A 20093-nucleotide genomic window follows, 5' to 3' on the forward strand; every position below is an offset into this window, starting at 1 on the left:
TTAACACAAATAACTCATTAAGCAATGTAGTCTGTAGGAAATTAAAAAGATGTTCATATAGATTACAACAGCAACAGATAGTATAAAATCTTTCATTTTATTTCCTACGACTGTCAGAAAATATACCTCTTCAGATCATATTGGTAGAATAATGAAACGAATACAACAGAAATTACATAGTATGTTGTTCTAAATACAGATTTGCGATAAGACAGAATTTAAATGTAGTAAATTTTAACAGATTTAAATTTACCAAAAATAAATATTCAATTCTCATATACAGGTTTAGGGGACTGAAAAGTTCCTGGCTTTGGATAAAGGAAAATACAGGAGGATCAGTTAATTATGGTTTTATTCAACATATTCCCCTCTCAAATTCACACACCTATTGCAGCAGTCCTTCAATTTTTCTAAGCCCTGTAAAAGAACTCGAAAGGTTGTACCTCCAGCCAGGTCCTTCGCGATGCCCTTAAAGCTAGGAACTTTTCAGCACACCTGGTCATTCCAAGATGTAACTGTACGTGGACTGTTGGCAATTTTTTCTCCTCTTTCTTCCTTTTCTTCGCGGAAGCTTTCACCTCTCCTATTTGGTCTGATCCATGGTTCACTTCCTGTGCCCGCGACGCTTTTTCAGCAAAGAAGAGGTGGAAGTTTTTACAGTGAAGGAGTTCTTCGCCTAGAATGACAAGAACTGGTTTCAGCGTGGAAGCAAAGAACTGGCAGAAAGGTGGTTTCGGCGGTGCAGAACGATGGCTTCTATTTTGAATGCTAGACTGCTTTTGTTGTAACTTAGCGTATAAAACAAATAACTTACCAAAATATTGCAAAACTTTTGACTCAACACAATGCATCTGCACGTCACATGCCCTCTCGTTTCACTAGCGACACCAGTTCAACATTTACACCAGCAATGGAATGTGACATAGGTAATGCTAAGTCGTAATATAACACTCACAGACAGATTATTTTAATACTAGCGAGATAGTGTTCGAGAAATTGGTGTCAATAATGTCTTTTATATTATAATCACTAGACTATCTCCCTTACAAATAATATCATCCCCAATTAATACTAATTTTTCTCTTTCTATTTGACTCTGTCTTTCTAAAAGTTACAAGCACAGAATGTTTTCACTTTCCTAACTATTATTCGTACTGCTGATGTTTCAGAATTATTTGATATTTGAACTATTCTCAATACTTACAACTGCGTATGGTCCGCAGATATGTCGCGATTTTTTTTTTTTTTTTCAAAAGAGTCATAGAATGTCGAAATATTTTGAAAATTTCAATGCCTTAAAATTCAGTGCACCAGCTTGTAACGACCATGCGACCAGGAGATGGTGACGCGGAATGGCTCATTGCACCGTTTTTACAAACTGGTGCCCCGACGTGATATCCAACATGCAGCCCAACGTTCACACGGACGTTTACTAAATGGTGACGCAGTGCCAGCTTCATGACCAACCGCTCTTTCTCCTTTTCGCAACAGTTATTTCCTCCTTTATCGTCTACTTTGTCTTACACAAAATGGCTGGTGGGGGCTCTGTGGCGTACTTCTCTCTCTCTCTCTCTCTGTTATATATACACGGATGCGGACGTAGCGGATAACAGCTAGCCTTCGACCGCATCTTTTGGATCCAGTTGTGTCCAGCACTCTGGTTGGTTGGAATTGGCGCATTTTGTCTCCTGCTCTATTTTGCGCCAAGGTGCAACCCAGCCAATCGCAGCCTTCAAATAAGGTCGCGTGAGACAGCCTTTTCTAAACCTCTGGTAAGCCGAGAGTATAGTATAAATAGTTGGCTTTTCACTGTCCCGCTTGTCCGCCTGCTTCAGATCTGAGGTTTAGCCGCCGGCCACAGCCAGTTCCAGCGACGACGACGACAACAGCAGCCTCATGGAGAACACCAACACTTCGTTCAACAGCATTCAGGATCTTCGTCGCCACCTCCAGCTTCTTAGCGTCTACACCAAATTCTCTTCGTACACACCAACCAACAGCACCCGCACAGGTTCTATCACCTCACTGTTTGTGAATTACTTCACCATGGTTAACAGCGAATACAACATGCGAGACCTGTTTTTTAAGCTCATGTGTAGTCTTTGCAGCATGTGTCTATATTTTAAAACAATGTTAATACTCGATTTTTATGCAACAGAAAGGAGACGAGCTGACAGAATCGGTACCGCACCGGACAAAATGCTTAGCGGCATTTCTTCCGGCTCTTTACATTCTGAGTTCAAATACCGCCGAGGTCGACTTTGCCTTTCATCTTTTCAGGGTCAATAAGATGAGTACCAGCTGAGCACTGGGATAGATGTATTCAACTTCCCTCCCCTCAAAAATTCTGGCCTCGTGCCAAAATTTGAAAGAGTTTTTATGCAACAGAACTTTTAGAAAGTTGTTGGTGTGCCGCAACACTTTTAATTCTTCATTCAGTTGGCGTGGATCGAAAACGGTTGAAAATCGCTGCTCTATTTAATAATTCGTTTGATAGGTCTCCGCTACAATAAGGCTAAGTTTCTAGTGCGGATCACTAACAAGGATGAAACATGCCGAATTTGTCTCTTGTATTTGCCGAGAAAGAAATGTTACCAATTAATGTTATTTTTCTTTCACCGTATATTTGCTTATACTTTAGATTTTGTATGTTCTAAACCAAAAGCTCGGATCTAGGGTTCTCACAAACGTTAGGGTGACAGACAGCATTTCAGAAAATGTGAAAAAGTCAGAAAATTTGTACTTTATTAAAATCACCTTTTAGAAAAATTATATATATATCATTTATTCTTTTAAGCACACTAAAAACCACATCTGTTGATTTAAGAGATTACGACCAAAATCTTGTTTCACTTATAATGACACGCTTGCATAAGTTTGGATTCAGCTCTTGTCAGACACATCTGCAGATTGTTATCATTGATAAAGCCATGAATGAGCAGCAGAAACAAAGAAGTTATTGAATTTTATATTCACAATTGTGACTGATTTCGCTGTTCACAGCTTTAAATGTTGAATTTGCATTTGCATTTTATGCACCGAGTAAAAAGTTAATGCTTTTAATTCAATTTGTTCTGCATATGATTTAGCACTGTATGTGATTCAGAGTAGTCTATCTGATTCAGTTGGGAATGGCCAATAGGTGCAGTCATGGCTGTATGGTTAAGAGCATGTTTTGTGACCACGTGGTTTTGAGTTCAGTCCCATCGTGCGCTACCTTGTGCAATTGTCTTCTAGTATAGTCTCGGGTTGATCAATGCTTTGTGAGTGAATTTGGTTCATGGAAACTGTGTAGAAGCTCGTATGTGCGCGCGATTTTTTGCGTCTGAGTTTGTCCCTATTAACACTTGACAACCGGTGCTGGTTTGTTTACGTCCCCATAAATCAAGGGTTTGGCAAAAGAGACCGGTAGAATAACTACCAAATTAAAAACTAGTACTCGGGTCGACATGCTCGATTAAAACCATTCAAGGCGGTGCCCCAGCATGGCCGCAGTTCAAAGACCGAAAGAAGCAAAAGATTGTATGTATGTATGTATTAGTCGTTAGGGAATCACCTTCTTCAAATGTGACATTATTTTTGTAGGGTTGCGAAAATTAATCAAACATTTACTAGAGCTGCAGGACACATGAAAGGTTAGAGAACCACTCACTAAGCAATAAAGATATAAATCATATACAACTGTAATTGAAATAGCATCATTTCAAGCATTTCATAATTTATCTTGTAGATGGCGTTTTAGAAGTATTTAAATTTTTAAACAATGAACCTTTCACGGCTTTATTACAATATATTTGATATTGATTTGATCATGTGGCTTTATTAGTCCGTGGAGTAAAAAAACATAAGAGTCATTTCCCGAGAGAGTGGACACTATATGTATTTTATTACTATCTCCGCCTTAGTGAAGGCGGAGGCATTGTTTTCAGTCGTGTTTGTTTGTTTGTCCGTGGAAAAGAGATCTCAAGAACCGCTGGATGGATTCGGTTGAAACTTTCAAGGATGTTTGGCTTCGTGACTGGCACGAACTGATTAGATTTTGGGATCGATCTGGTACCGGACAAGGATTTTGGGTTATTTTTTCCTGTTTTTTACATAATTTTTGAGGGCGGTCAGGTTCGTTTTTAAAATTCTCGTTTGTGTGAGTTTACATCAGATATTCTCATTTTTAAAATAATCTCTGGCTAATCGTTGAAAGAATGTTGGTGTTGCCTTGGCGGAAGTTTGCGCTCTCTGAGTGCTCTTGTTAAATCTTTTTTTCTTTTTGCAACTAAACGTAGAGTGAGTTACTTTAATGATTTTTTTTTTGTTTTTGATTTACTAGAAAACATCTTTTATTGCCAACAGAGATAATAATTACATATATAACGTATTTATTTCTTTTAGACGAACAAATCGATCCCAGAACTTGTTCTTTGTATGCCTAGTATATACATATATATATATATATATATATGTGTGTGTGTAGTAACGCCGTGCGCATGCGTGGAATTCAACAACCAAGCTTTCCCGCTTCATTCTGCCTCTTTCTTGCTGGCCAGCGATTGAGCAAGGACGTGTTTAGCTGTCTCTCTCCATCTTTCGAACTTACGCTAGACAGCTCGCTCACATCTACATACCAACGTCCCAACAACCATGCTCACACACACAGAAGACGTCTCAACAAACAAGAGCTAAAGATGTATATATTCCACCTTGAATAAATGTTGTTTGTGTTGATAGTCTGGAGTTCAGCGTTCCGTTCATTCTGATTTTATATAGGAAAGTCAGGTATACATCTAATGATGTATAACCCACTTTCCTATAAAGTGGTGACCCTCCGACGAGATTCGAACACGCAGCCCGCTGAGCTACAATAACCCACTTTCCATTATACTGGTGACCCCGACTAAGAACAAACGCGGCCATGGATTCTGGACTACCAACCTATAACTGGTGACCCCGACTAAAGAACAAATGCGGCCATGGAGACTGAACTACCAAGCAACGATGACCACCGACATCTCCAACCATAGTCAATACGACTTACTATGTACACCGAACTAAACCACCGCGGCAAATCTCTCTCTTCGATTCTGTTAGGTGACTTAGCTTCACCACGATAATAAACAGACAAGAATTACAGCCTGCGATACTTCCAATTGTGTACTCAAGAACTTGGTATAAAACTCTCACGTGTACTGACTTTCTATCTGCTGTAATATCTCACATACATATAGACGGCCTGTCTTTTATTATGTTCTTATATGTCGCATTCACACTCTCACATACACATACATCTTTTATGCCACACTAAATATCTCTTGTTATTCATTTTATACGGTTGTGTTTATCATCTTCTATCGTCTCCCTTACTGGCCATATGTTATCGTAGTATAACATATCATGTATATCATCTTTGATATATTATTTTGTGTTCGACCGTGTGACACGTTTAAATAAAAAGAGTCCTCTGTTTTTCCATTCGTCACCATTTCTCCTTGTCGTCACTGTAAAACTGGATATCATTACCAACGTCAATACCATTACCACAACACATACAGAACAGCTATATTACAGTTCCTGCGCCGACGTCTTCACCATCAACGTACTGTCTACCACAATGTCGTGCGCCAACAACCCCACCACCAGGGACACACCACATAAACACACTCGGTTTTATCTTCACTGTAGGGTGGAATTTATCCACTCACGCACAACAGTCATAGCTAGCCGACTTGGATATTTAATACCAGGTAACAGGTCTCAACTAGCATCCGACGCTCAACTATAGCTCTGCTCACTGACCACAACTTCCTGCGTATTAACATTCCAAATTTCCTTGTGTAACTTTTATAGAATATTCCGTATCAGGTAACCGGTCACAACTAGCATCCAACGCTCAACTATAGCTCTGCCAACTGACCACGACTTCCTGAGTACAGACATTTTAAATCAACTTGTGTAACTCTTATACGAACTGGATTTTTTGTCTCTACAGACACTTCTAATATGTTCTGTGTTTTTTCTCACACACACACTTGTGCACTCATACATTTTCTTTCCTTTCAGTAAAAACAAGCACTCAGACTTTCACATTCCGTGATTCCAGTTCCTGGACAGTAGTCATCACGATTTGTTTTCTCATTGTCTCATTTGTTTTTTACTAGGTGGCATTTACTTCCCATATTGCATGTTTTTCTTTCATTCCTTCAATTTGTACATCGCATGCATGTATCACACGAGTGTACATTTCATTTCTTTCATTATTCTTTGTGTGTGTTTGTGCTACATCTTGTGGGTGGTTTTCAGTGGCCATCCTGCCTCAGGCGTTCCAACAGAATTTCATATTATCGTGCGTTCCGCACTGGCAAGGGAGCTCTGTAGTAACGCCGTGCGCATGCGTAGTCTCACGCATGCGTGGAATTCAACAACCAAGCTTTCCCGCTTCATTCTGCCTCTTTCTTGCTGGCCAGCGATTGAGCAAGGACGTGTTTAGCTGTCTCTCTCCATCTTTCGAACTTACGCTAGACAGCTCGCTCACATCTACATACCAACGTCCCAACAACCATGCTCACACACACAGAAGACGTCTCAACAAACAAGAGCTAAAGATGTATATATTCCACCTTGAATAAATGTTGTTTGTGTTGATAGTCTGGAGTTCAGCGTTCCGTTAATTCTTAATTTTATACAGGAAAGTCAGGTGTACATCTAATGATGTATAACCCACTTTCCACTATATATATATATATATATATATATATATATATATATACACATACACGTAGTAGATCTTGCAGGCATGAAGTGGATTCGATCCACCATAGCTAAATTTCAAGTAACAGTTCAACAGAACTTTTCTCACGGTGGAACAATAGTTTTTATGTGACAGCAGTTTTACATTTGCCAGATTGCCTTAGATAGGCCGAAATAATGTCTTCACCACTTGACCCTTTCTAACCTCTCCTAGACCACCAAAAGCTAGAATTAAGATAACAAGACCACCAACTAAATCTATTGTTCTCAACGATATGTCTATCCTTCTGGATAGTTATAAAAGCAAGACCCCTAAGCAAAAATCAGTGAGTCGACTCGTGAAAACTCAATCAGTTAATGAATGACAACTCGAGTCAGAAACAGCTACCATCATTTAGGAAGCGGAATGCTAGAATCATGATCACAAGCAATGCAAGACAATAGTCAGAGGGAGAAATGAAATTTACTGTCAGCAACTATGATATATCTTCTCACGACCCTACAACTTTCACTAGCTCTAGTTCTGTTCTCTTACAACATCATTTTATCGCTATCTGTGGATTACTACTAAGAATTCGTGTATACAAAACTATACAAGGAAAATCTACGACATCTAACTTTACTTCGCATGTTCTACGATTTTATCATCTGCCCGTCGAGGTAAGGTATTGTATAATGTAACAGTAAAAATAAATATTTTCTTCACATCTTCAATCACTGTTCTTTCATCTTTACATAATGGCAATGAACGGAGAACCAATCCTTACAAACAGATTACATCCATACTGCTGTGTATCAGCTATCTTTTATCATATTATTGTTTACTAATTAATTTCATCCGTTATATATATAGTAATAATATTAGGGAATAAAAACTTATTCCAGCCTTACAGGCAAAAATCGGTATAATATTACACCGGGTTTCGTAATATATAATATATATATGTATATAACTAATTTAGAGACGAACCACCACTCTACAACTCAGTCAACCAAGAACCCGTCCAAAACCATGCTGTGGGGCATATACCATATCAATATTTATCTAAGATTTTAATCTAAAATTTTTATAATTTTAATAATATATAATATATCATATAAAGAAACATTCATCATAAAAATATGAATTCAAAATTCAAAATTATAAATAGGACAGTAAAAATTAATACAATAAAATAAAGTGTGAAAGTATAAATGCATAAAAGTCAGTGCTAGTACATATATATATATATAAGACGGGCATCTTCCAGTTTCCATCTACCAACTTCATTCACAAGGCTTTGGTCGGCACGAGGCTACAATAGAAGACATTTGTCCAAGGTGTCACGCAGTGGGACTGAACCTGGAACCATGTGGTTTGGAAGCAAGCTTCTTACCACACAGTCACTCCTGCGCCTATGTGATACATATATAATACATAACCACATTAAAATACAAATTCAAAACTGAAGAAAACACAAAATGAGCGAAGAAAGAAAAAGAGCAGGAAAGGTTATTGTTTGAGTAGGTTGTTTCACTTGTGGTTGACTTTTAATGGAATTTGCTTTGACGGAAACTATGCGGAAGACTGTGTGTGTGTATGCGTGCGCCTGAGTGTACGTGTATGTATGCATATATCATTATTTAAACATAAAACAGAGAATCAAAGCTGTATCCCTTTACATCAAACAGTAACATAACCATTTGGTAAAAGAAAAAGTTAGGGTTAGGGTTAAAATAACTTTGACAGCTGCTCATTTTGCGCCATTATTATGTTTTGACAATCTTTATTTTTTGTTAGAAAGCTGACACATCTATTTTTTTATTCCAACTCATTTTGCGTTTTATAAAGTATTTATGAATCGTTTTTTTGCTATTTTTGTTTAGAGATGGATAAGTTGGAAATTCGTACAGTTTTAAAATATAAGTTCTTTCTTGGAAATACAGCATCACAGACAGCTCAGAATATTAATGGAGCATTTCATTCTAATGTTATTACATAGCAGATAGTATCAAATTGGTTTGCAAAATTTCGTTCTGGTAACTTTGACTTCACAAATGAGCAACGCAGTCGACGAGAAACAAAGGTGGATAATGACGAACTGAAAGCCACCGTCGAGTCAGATCCATCTCAAAGTGCCCGTGAATTATCGTTGTTGTTTGGTGTTAGCAAGCAAACAATATTGACTCACCTAGTTCAAATCGGTAAAGTGTAAAAGTTGGATAAATGGGTTCCACATGAACTCAATGAAAATCAGAAACAGCAGCGTTCGGAAGCCTGCACTATGCTACTTTCTCGTCGCAAAAATAAATTATTTTTTAATCGAATTGTAACACGTGATGAGAAATGGATCCAGTACAACAACGGTAAACGTCCAGCACAATGGTTGGACAAAGACGAACCATCAAAACACAGTTCAAAATGCAAAATTCATCAAAAGAAGCTGATGATGTGTGTTTGGTGGTCTGGCACATGTGTGATCCATTGATTTCATTAAACCTGGCTCATCAATCACGGCCGAAGAATACTACAGCCAACTAGACCAAATGATGCAGAAATTTACAAACAAAAACAGCCTAGATTAGGCAATAGACAACGCCAGACCACACATCACAAAAATGACATTGGCGTAACTACAGGAGTTAGAGTTGGAAGTTCTCCATCATCCACCATACTCACCTGATCTTGTCCCCACTGACTACCACTTCTAGAATTTGGATAACTTTTTGATAGAAAAAAAGTTTAATTCCGACGATGCTGTAAAACAGGCCTTCCAAGATTTTATTGACTCTAGATTGCCAGGCTTTTACAGTTCCGAGCTGCACAAGCTACCGCTGAAATAGTAAATGTATATTGACAGTATGGGTGTATATTTTGATGAATAAAACTATTCCTCGTATTTATAAACCATTAGCAAACTTTTTTTCTTTTCTACAAATTTAATACTTGACGACCTAATAACTCTTTATTTATTGATTTATAACGAAAATGATTTTCCCGTCATTTATTAACCTACAAAAGTATACCATTACACTGAATATGAAATCAATTCGAACAGAAAATGATGTTGGCAGCCAAACCAACTACATCCATATTAACAAGTCATTCTTTCTATTTCTTTAACTCCGTTGATTAAGTAGTAAAGACTGGCGGAGTTGTTGTTTTTTTTCTTCTCTGTCTGATAGTTAGAAGGGAAAGCAGGGCCTCCAAGAATGGCGGGAGAAAGGAAGGTGTCCTCAAACCAGAGACCTAGCCCAAATTTTTACATCAGAAAGGACTCCATAAAAAGCTCCTAAGGTGCCCGATGGCAATGTTGAACTGGTTGACATTAAGTTTACAACCGAAGTAAGTCGTGGTGGAATTTGAACTCAAAACACAAAGAACCGGAAGGAATACTGTAAAGTATCTCCTATGGTTCCACAATCCACTACCCTCGTCAGTGACGTAACTAATAGGGAAGCAAGGGGAGCGACCGCTTCCCCGAATACATTTTTCAAAATTGGTGGCGTTTGCAGCAACTCTTTTTATTTCTTTAGTTCACTTGTGAGATAAAAGTCGATTTAAAAATAAAAAAATTTTTTTTTTGTTACTCGCATAGCCTTGGACGAACTTTCTGAAGTTATTACTTTATTTGACCAACCTCTTGTGTTTTTGAACTGTCTGCCCATTCTCCTGTTATGTATTGGTAGCCGCTGAAATCTGAAGAACCAAAACAAACATTGATGTCATAGTTACACCTATATCAGTAGTTGTAAGTTCCATACATAATGACATTGTTACTGAAACATGGAATGGATCTTTCTGATTTGGCGGACACCATTTGTTTTCTAACGAAACACTTTCAAACTTGGGATACTGGTAGAATGTGTCATATAAAACATCTTTTTCTCTTAGCCTTGTTAAGAAAAGTTTCTATATTCCAATCCACCACCATCCTTCCAGTAATACACAGCTGTTTAAATGAGTCGATACCGTTTGTTGGGCTTAACCCCCGCACCACCACCACCAACTCACCTCCACCCAAAATTCAATTCCTTGTCTCACCTTCACTAATTTCGTAGGTAAAATAGTTACTTTGTCTAATCGAGAAATGCAGGAGCTACCTAAACATATTGCACGTACTTCTCATGATGATGACAAAAGTTATCGCTTTATACGGAACCCTTCTGAACCTGTAGCAAGTATCTTAGAGTCACAAGCGTTTTGTCCATTAAACTGTATACTTTGCCTGAGTGGGGTAACGAGGATTGAATTAACCTACGTCTATGGGCAAGTTCTAAATTATATCAAATATAAAACACTATAATACCCTATATGTCGGCCTAACGAGGTCACCAACACGTTGTTTTGGTGACTGACGTTTTGGTAACTGAGTTCGCGAAAGCCTTCGTAATGTTCGTATTAATAACCGAGCAATCTCCAAACTCATTAACAGACACTGGCCAACCCATCAATCATCGCTATTGTGCGTGGAGTTTCTTACATTACAGCTCAGCTTTCACCCAGAAGCACAAAAAATAATTTAGAAAGAATCAAGTCTGGAGTATGGGGTGACATACTCCTTGTTAGATATAGATACGGTCACGCGCGTGCAAACGCACGATATATATATATATATATATATATATATAACTACACACACATCGTCATATAATGACCTCTCCTATCATTCCATTTCCTCAGAGATTATGAATTCTTTACGTATATTTCCTCCTACGAGCTTTTATTAATTTTTTGTCTGACCACTCCTACCATCTCATTTTTTTCCTCTTCCTCTTCCTCTCAATAATAATTATGTGCGCAGTCATGTTACTAGATAGACAGACGGACGGACGGACAGACAGACAGATAAACAGGCAGATTCTTTTACTTGTTTCACTCACTAGATTGCAGCCGTGCTAGGGCACCGCCTTGAACAATATTTTTTAGTTGAGTGCTTATTTTGGTAAATTTTGGTATTAACACCCACACGATTTTAACTAAGAAAAAGATTACCGAAGACTACCAAGAATGTGTGTGTGTGTGTGTTCGTCTTAACGCAAAGGAAAAGGGCTATACTAGCCCAGTCTTGGAGCTCCAGGTCGAAGCACAACCATTTCATCTCCAAGTGACTTCTGGTAGTCTTCCGTAATTTTTTTTTTTCTTAGTGAAAATCGTGCGGGTGTTAATATCAAAATTTACCAAAACGACTGATAGAATAAGTGTCAGGTTTAAGAATTAAAATATTTCAATCCACTGATTGAAACACAAGAAAAAAATCCTTATAGGGCTCAGTGAATAGGTGTTAGATTCCTGTGAAAGAAATCACTCGTTGATTATTATTCTTGGTCATAAAAGATCAAGAAATAGACTCAGTGAAATATCCATTATTACAAATACAGGCAACACCTGCGTTACGACTCGACTACATCAGGTTACAGAATATCGTGCTTATGGAAACTTCGTGATATGGTTTGTAATTTCACTCCCACGGAAATTTTAACTATTTAAAAACCACATTTTCCTAGCTAAAAACCACTGGTATTTTTTTTTTTTTTTGTTATCTCACTCCACTTTAAAAAAAATTGGATTATCGCCCTCAACTAAAAAAATTGTTCAGCCCTCAATAAAACAAAAAAAAAACTGAAAAAATTAATAAACATGAAAAGCGAAAAGATTAAATGTCTTATTGAATCTGATAATATGTTTTATAAAAAATCGTATAAAACTGAAAAAATAAATAAACCTAAAAACTAAAAAATTAAACATCTAATTGAATCTAATAACATTTTTATAACAAATCATACCATGTCTATTGAGGAGGCCAAAGTCAACAATGTGTTGAAGTATTGAATCTATAGGAAAGTGGGTTATACATCATTAGATGTATACCTGACTTTCCTATATAAAATTAAGAATTAACGGAATGCTGAACTCCAGACTATCAACATAACAATATTTATTTAAGGTGTTAATATATACATTTTTAGCTCTTGTTTGTTGTTACAGCTTCTGTGTGTGTGAGCATGGTTGTTGGGACGTTGGTATGTAGATGTAAGCGAGCTGTCGAGCGTAAGTTCGAAAGATGGAGAGAGACAGCTAAACACGTCCTTGCTCAATCGCTAGCCAGCAAGAAAGAGACAGAATGAAGCCGGAAAGCTTGGTTGTTGAATTCCACGCATGCGTGAGACTATGCATGCGCACGGCGTTACTACAGGGCTCCCTTGCCAGTGCGGAAGGCACGATAATATGAAATTCTGTTGGAACGCCTGAGGCAGGATGGCCACTGAAAACCACCCACAAGATGTAGCACAAACACACACAAAGAAAAATGAAAGAAATGAAATGTACACTCGTGTGATACATGCATGCAATGTACAAATTGAAGGAATGAAAGAAAAACATGCAATATGGGCAGTAAATGCCACCTAGTAAAAAACATATGAGACAATGAGAAAACAAATCGTGATGACTACTGTCCAGGAACTGGAATCACGGAATGTGAAAGTCTGAGTGTTTGTTTTTACTGAAAGGAAAGAAAATGTATGAGTGCACAAGTGTGTGTGTGAGAAAAAACACAGAACATAGTAAAAGTGTCTGTAACAGACTGTGAAAAGTCTTAAAACACTGAGATGGAGAAAACCAGTTCGTATAAGAGTTACACATGTTGATTTAGAATGTCTGTACTCAGGAAGTTGTGGTCAGTTGGCAGAGCTATAGTTGAGCATCGGATGCTAGTTGTGACCGGTTACCTGGTACGTAATATTCTATAAATGGTGTGTCCCTGGTGGTGGGGTTGTTGGCGCACGACATTGTGGTAGACAGTACATTGATGGTGAAGACGTCGGCGCAGGAACTGTAATATAGCTGTGTTCTGTATGTGTGGTGGTAATGATGTCCTGTTGAAACTTGGCGACGTCGGAGGAATGCTTGTAGTTGGTAGTAGTAGTTGTTGTCGTCGTGGTGGTAATCTTGGTTGAACGAAGCTGGTGGCGAAAAGGGTGCTCGGTGATGATGGTGTTTGAAGAGGTGCGCTTTTACAGACAGTCGACAGACAAATCTCTGTACGACCATTAGCGAAAACCTTGATGAGAATTTTCTTAACCCAAGATGAAAGAACGACCGTGCGAACTCAAAAAGGAGAAATGGTGACGAATGGAAAAACAGAGGACTCCTTTTATTTAAACGTGTCACACGGTCGAACACAAGATAATATATCAAAGATGATATACAAATAATTATGTTATACTACGATAACATAAATAGCCAGTAATGAGACGATAGAAAAGACAACCGTATGAAATGAATAACAAGAGATATTTAGTGTGGCATAAAAGATGTATGTGTATGTGAGAGTGTGAATGCGACATATAAGAATATAATAAAAGACAGGCCGTCTATATGTATGTGAGATATTACAGCAGATAGAAAGTCAGTACACGTGAGAGTTTTATACCAAGTTCTTGAGTACACAATTGGAAGTATCGCAGGCTGTAATTCTTGTCTGTTTATTATCGTGGTGAAGCTAAGTCACCTAACAGAATCGAAGAGAGAGATTTGCCGCGGTGGTTTAGTTCGGTGTACATAGTAAGTCGTGTTGACTATGGTTGGAGATGTCGGTGGTCATCGTTGCTTGGTAGTTCAGTCTCCATGGCCGCATTTGTTCTTTAGTCGGGTTCACCAGTTATAAGAATGTTGGTTATCAGTTATATAGAAATAGTTGTTATTGTAGCTCAGCGGGCTGCGTGTTTGTATCACGTCGGGGTCACCACTTTATAGGAAAGTGGGTTATACATCATTAGATGTATACCTGACTTTCCTATATAAAATTAAGAATTAACGGAACGCTGAACTCCAGACTATCAACATAATATTTATTTAAGGTGTTAATATATACATCTTTAGCTCTTGTTTGTTGTTACAGCTTCTGTGTGTGTGAGCATGGTTGTTGGGACGTTGGTATGTAGATGTAAGCGAGCTGTCTAGCGTAAGTTCGAAAGATGGAGAGAAACAGCTAAACACGTCCTTGCTCAATCGCTGGCCAGCAAGAAAGAGACAGAATGAAGCGGGAAAGCTTGGTTGTTGAATTCCACGCATGCGTGAGACTACGCATGCGCACGGCGTTACTACAAATCAAAAGGATCTAACCCTTTTAATCCAATCTCTTGTTGCTATATAAACTCATTTTTTAATGGCGATTTTTTAATGGGGTTGAGAGAACTAAAAAGTACCAAACCACTTACCGGAGTTTCAGCTCCATTCAAATTACAGTTAACAATATAAAAAAAATTATAACCACATACACACATAATAATCCTTTCTACTGAAGGAACAAGGCCTCAAATTTGTGGGGAGTTTAACATCATCAAAACAAATTTGCCAATCATGAAACAAAGTGAAAAATTTTTAAACATAATAATTAATCAAACACTTATCTTAAGCAAAAGGCCACAACATAACCTAAAGAAACTATTAACAAAGGCAAAATTCAACATGAACAAACAGTATAAATCATTCACAGAATTCAAGTGTAATGATAGCAGATGTGGAACATGTTAATGCATGCATACTGGTAGATGCAATAAAACAAAAATGGACAGATTTTCACAAATGCAGATATGAACTTCAAAAGCAGAAATTTGATCTACTGCATTAAATGCCCAAATTGCTAGGAATTATATATAGATGAGACAGGTAATGCATTATCGGAACACTCACAAGTCCATAGACAACAAATTCAGAACACCAATGTTCACCAAATTCCATTGAGTGAACATATAGAGACATGTGTTCAGAAAATGTTTCTAATTATTCCTTTCCACAAACTACATGACACAAGTGAGGTTGGAAAAAAGATAAAAGAAAAATGGTTTATTAAAATGTTCAAACCTTTTCTGAACAGAAATAACAGCAATAATATAACAACCATTTAATGATGTGGATTAAAAAATATCTCTAGCATATAAATATAAACAAATTACAGAATATTGGTACGCCTGGCAAACCTTAATGTTTAAGTTGCATGTGGATTGGTTAAAATTGTATTCTAAAAATTCAGCTTGCTGGAGTGTTCTAAGAGGTATTAAAGTTGTCAAGAACTCAACTATCAGTTAAACACATTTGAAATCTCATGATTACTCTATGTATGAAAGTGCTAATTTAACTTTATGAGCATTACAAAATACTTTGTTTATTGTTAAAATACAATAACAAAAAACGTGGAAACCAGATCAGGCTTTAACTTTATTCAACTGATAAATTATTTTATACACATTCACACAAATTCGAAACAAAAAATATAAATATGTATATATATATGTATATATATATCCATCACTCGCAACCATTATTTCCTTGGATCCAACCACCCCTTCACAAGGTTAACATATCCTCTAATTAAATATATTATATATATAAATATATGATATATATATGCATATACATATGCATATACATACATATATATATATATATATATATATATATATATATATGTCCAACCCATGCTAGCATGGAAAGCGGACGTTAAATGATGATGATGATGATATATATATATATATATATATATATATCCATCACTCACAACAATGTCTCAGCATTATTGTAGGTGAGTAACACGAATTTAAAAGAGAAAAATTCTAGATTGACATCTTGAAAATTGGATGACTATGAAGACAAGAAAAGAACTGTCTAGCATTAATTCTGTAGCTTGGAATATGTTCCAGGAATAAAAAATAAATATCAAGAAAATATTCCAAATCATCTGAAACAAAATAAGATTTCTTTCCATAAATAGCTGAAAGGAAGTAAAAGATGATTATATGTTACCAGACCTAAATTTACACAACCTACAATATGAAATCCAACAATTAACATAAAAATGATATTGAAGAATAAAATCAAAAACATGCATTTTTTTTTTCTTTTTTCGAAGTAATAAATGTGATCCTTATACAGGTGCACAAATTCCGCAGGGCTCAAATGCAATTTGATATTGATGAAAAAATATATATAATAAAAATAAAAACTTAATTGAGCAGTTGCCTGAATACTTAAAAAACAAAATTAACATCTTTGAATTATCAAAATTCATTAAATTATCAATCGAGCCACTGAGGGAACAGGTACGTGTTCATTCGATTTGCTAGAAATAACAACTATGAGGGGGTTCTGAAAAGTTCCTGGCTTTGGCTAAAAGAAAATACAGGAGGATCAGTTAATTATGATTTTATCCAGCATATTCCCCTCTCAGATTCACACACTTATTGCAGCAGTCCTTCAGTTTTTCTAAGCCCTGTAAAAGAACTTGAAAGGTTAGGCCTCCAGACAGACCTTTGAGCCAGGAACATTTTAGCACCCTTAGAGCCAGGAACATTTTAGCACCCTTAGAGCCAGGAACATTTTAGCACCCTTAGAGCCAGGAACATTTTAGCCCCACCTTCATATATCTCTCTTGGGATCACACTCACTCCACCATCACAAAATAAGGAAGACGTGACACAAAATTAAATATTATCAATGATGAATGTAGTTGTGATGTTAGAAGTGACTATACCAACTATATAACTAAAATAGGGGTTGTTGTTGAGATTTGGGGAGAACAGAATTAAATGATGACCGGCAAGAAGTTGGTTAGATACGAAATATGCGATTAGTTTTTAGCCTGTGTAAATAACCTCACATAAAATAAATTAAATGATACAAAGAAAAAAACAAAAACAATGAAAGCAAATCTTCCCAACAGAATATAACAGTTTAATTCATTTGAGTAAGGACTAAGTTTACAGAAACTTCAGTCCAAACTGTTTGATGGTAATACAAAGTTCACATTTTACAACAAAACACTTAATGCATGTCAGAACGAACTGTGTGTGTGTGCACGCGCATGTGTGTGTGTGTGAGAGAGAGAGAGAGATTATTTCTGGCTCTCAACACAAATTATGTTCCTATTTATAAGTGAAAATATTTGTTTCAACATTTTCTTTACAAGTAGGGTGACCTGTTGGTGTTGTAGGGATGAAATTTCATCACATTATAGATTTTAACTCTGTTAAAAGAATTACATATAAGGTCACTCTGTTTCCAAATTTGACAATCTCTTCTCATATTCACTTAGAGTATTGTTCCCTCTCCCACATTCCAAAGTTAGAGATATACAGTAGTCTCCCCACCCCGGTATTCGAGGGGCTTACATTACTAGAGCACCCACGAATAGTGAAAAACCACAAATATTGGACGTTGTCCATAAAAATAATGCCTGTAAATATCAAAATATTATATATATGTATATTTATATATATATATATATATATATAACATTTAATAATAAGCTAATAAAAATTAAAGTAAAATGTACTGTTAGCTACCAACAATGAATGACATTGATTTGAGACGACAATGATGAAGATAATGACGGTAATGACTACACAGCAAAGAAAATTTAAAGCTCTTCAGGTGTTTTAGAAGATATTGTATCTTCATGCAAGGCTTTCTTGGTGGGCTTGAGGAACATTGTGATGGGAAGTTGCTGTTGTTGTTTCTTCATGGTGGTGAGGAGAGTTTTATATGTCTGTATGGCAGCATCGATGGCATTTTTTAAATTGGAGAGACTGAACCATATAGGGATCCCATGCTTCTGCCTTCCCTTGCAATTTCTTTGCTGTCCTTAAAAGGTCGGACAGATGTTCAATTGCTAGGCCCACCTCATCCTCCTTTTCCTCTAAATCTGGCACTTCCTCCTGCTCTTCACTGGCAGATTTTGTTAATTCCAACAAATCTTTGTCTGTCAGGGATTCAGAGTGGGCATCAATGAGGTCATTGATCTCACCTTGTGTGATGTCGTCAAAACCTTTGCCACCAAATACCTTTGCTAGTTTCACCGCATTGTTGACAGCCTTGTGCTGAATATTTTCAGGTGAGAAGCCCTCATAGTCCTGGACACACTCTAGCCACACCTTCTAGCATGTGATGAGGGTTTTTTTTTTTCATGTCTTTAAGAGCAGCGTGGACTGACAGGCATGTCAGTCATCACCTGAATGCTTACATAAGAGTGGATTCTGTTAAATGCTCAGAAAAAAACAGTTAAAAGTCTTAAACTAAATAAGATATTAAGTTTAACACCCCAAAATAGATACAATCCATTTAACATGATCCCATACAATTTCCATCTATAATTCGCTCATGGTCAACTGAAGGTTATGGTTAAGAATATAAAAGATGCAAACCCAATGTCCTACATAGGGGGATTGAACCAGAAACTGCATGAATGAAAAAGGAACCTCTTAATTATAGGGGTTTGAATTCACTTTTATTCTCTTCATCTTCATCTATCAGGTTATTCAAAGCTGATTACTCAAAGGACCTTGTTTTGATAATTTAACCTCATTGCAAAATCTATTTTAGATGTAGTGGAATTTACAATTTAAAAAGTGAATCTTCATGGAAAGTCCTTAAAATGAACAAGTACAAAGTGTATTTGACAGCAGTAGAAGGCACAAAAACTTAATACTAATGCTGTAAGAGGGTAGCAAGAATTTTAAATATTGTTTTGTTAATTCAGGACTGTTCGGATATCTCCTTAGCAAGATGTTGTTTTTAGTTATGCTGTTTTTTTCTTCACTCCAGTGGTATTTTGAATAATGGAATTGATATAGTATTGTGACTCGTGTTCAAAGGTAGTGAAACCTTTTAGAAATAAAGTGTTAACAATAAAGTGTTTCTGTCACCTTGCAAGATTTAGCTCTAGAAGGCAGTATAAAATATGCTAGGAGATAATAACCAACAAGTAGTGGATGCAGAAAATTTAAAGTGATTAAAAAAGAGTAAATCGTGTATGCCTCATTGCATGTACAGAAAAGGTTGAGCACATGGGAGTTAATGAAGTGTTTCGCTATTAAATGTGTTTAATGACATATTTATGTGTGATTATTACTGTGAAATTGATGTGCAATGCACGGGTAGCATATATTAAAGAAAATTTGCTGTGAGTTGGTAGTGAAATGTACTCATAATAGAGTTAGACCAGATAACACTTAAGAAGAAATTATATGAAATTTGATGAAATAACAGAGGAGTGAGATAAATAGAGAGAGAACGAAGTCATTAAAATGACGATGACAGTGATTGTGGTTGCAATTATTGAATGGTCATTATTGATTCTAGAAACAATAAATAATTCCTTTCTAGGATAAATTATTATCAATGATTTACGATATTTCACATTATTCAACAATACTGTATTGGGTTTCAGAAAGTTTTCTGGTAAGAAAATTGGAAGGTTTCTGTTGATTTTTAATATGACTATAAAAAAATTTTAAATTAAAAAAACAAAGACCCTTAGAATATTGTGGATGCCATAAACAATTATTTCTATCATATTATTTTACATGCCGGTGGC

The sequence above is a fragment of the Octopus bimaculoides genome, chromosome 4, assembly GCF_046866305.1.
Source record: "Octopus bimaculoides isolate indiv1 chromosome 4, ASM4686630v1, whole genome shotgun sequence".
NCBI lineage: Eukaryota > Metazoa > Mollusca > Cephalopoda > Octopoda > Octopodidae > Octopus > Octopus bimaculoides.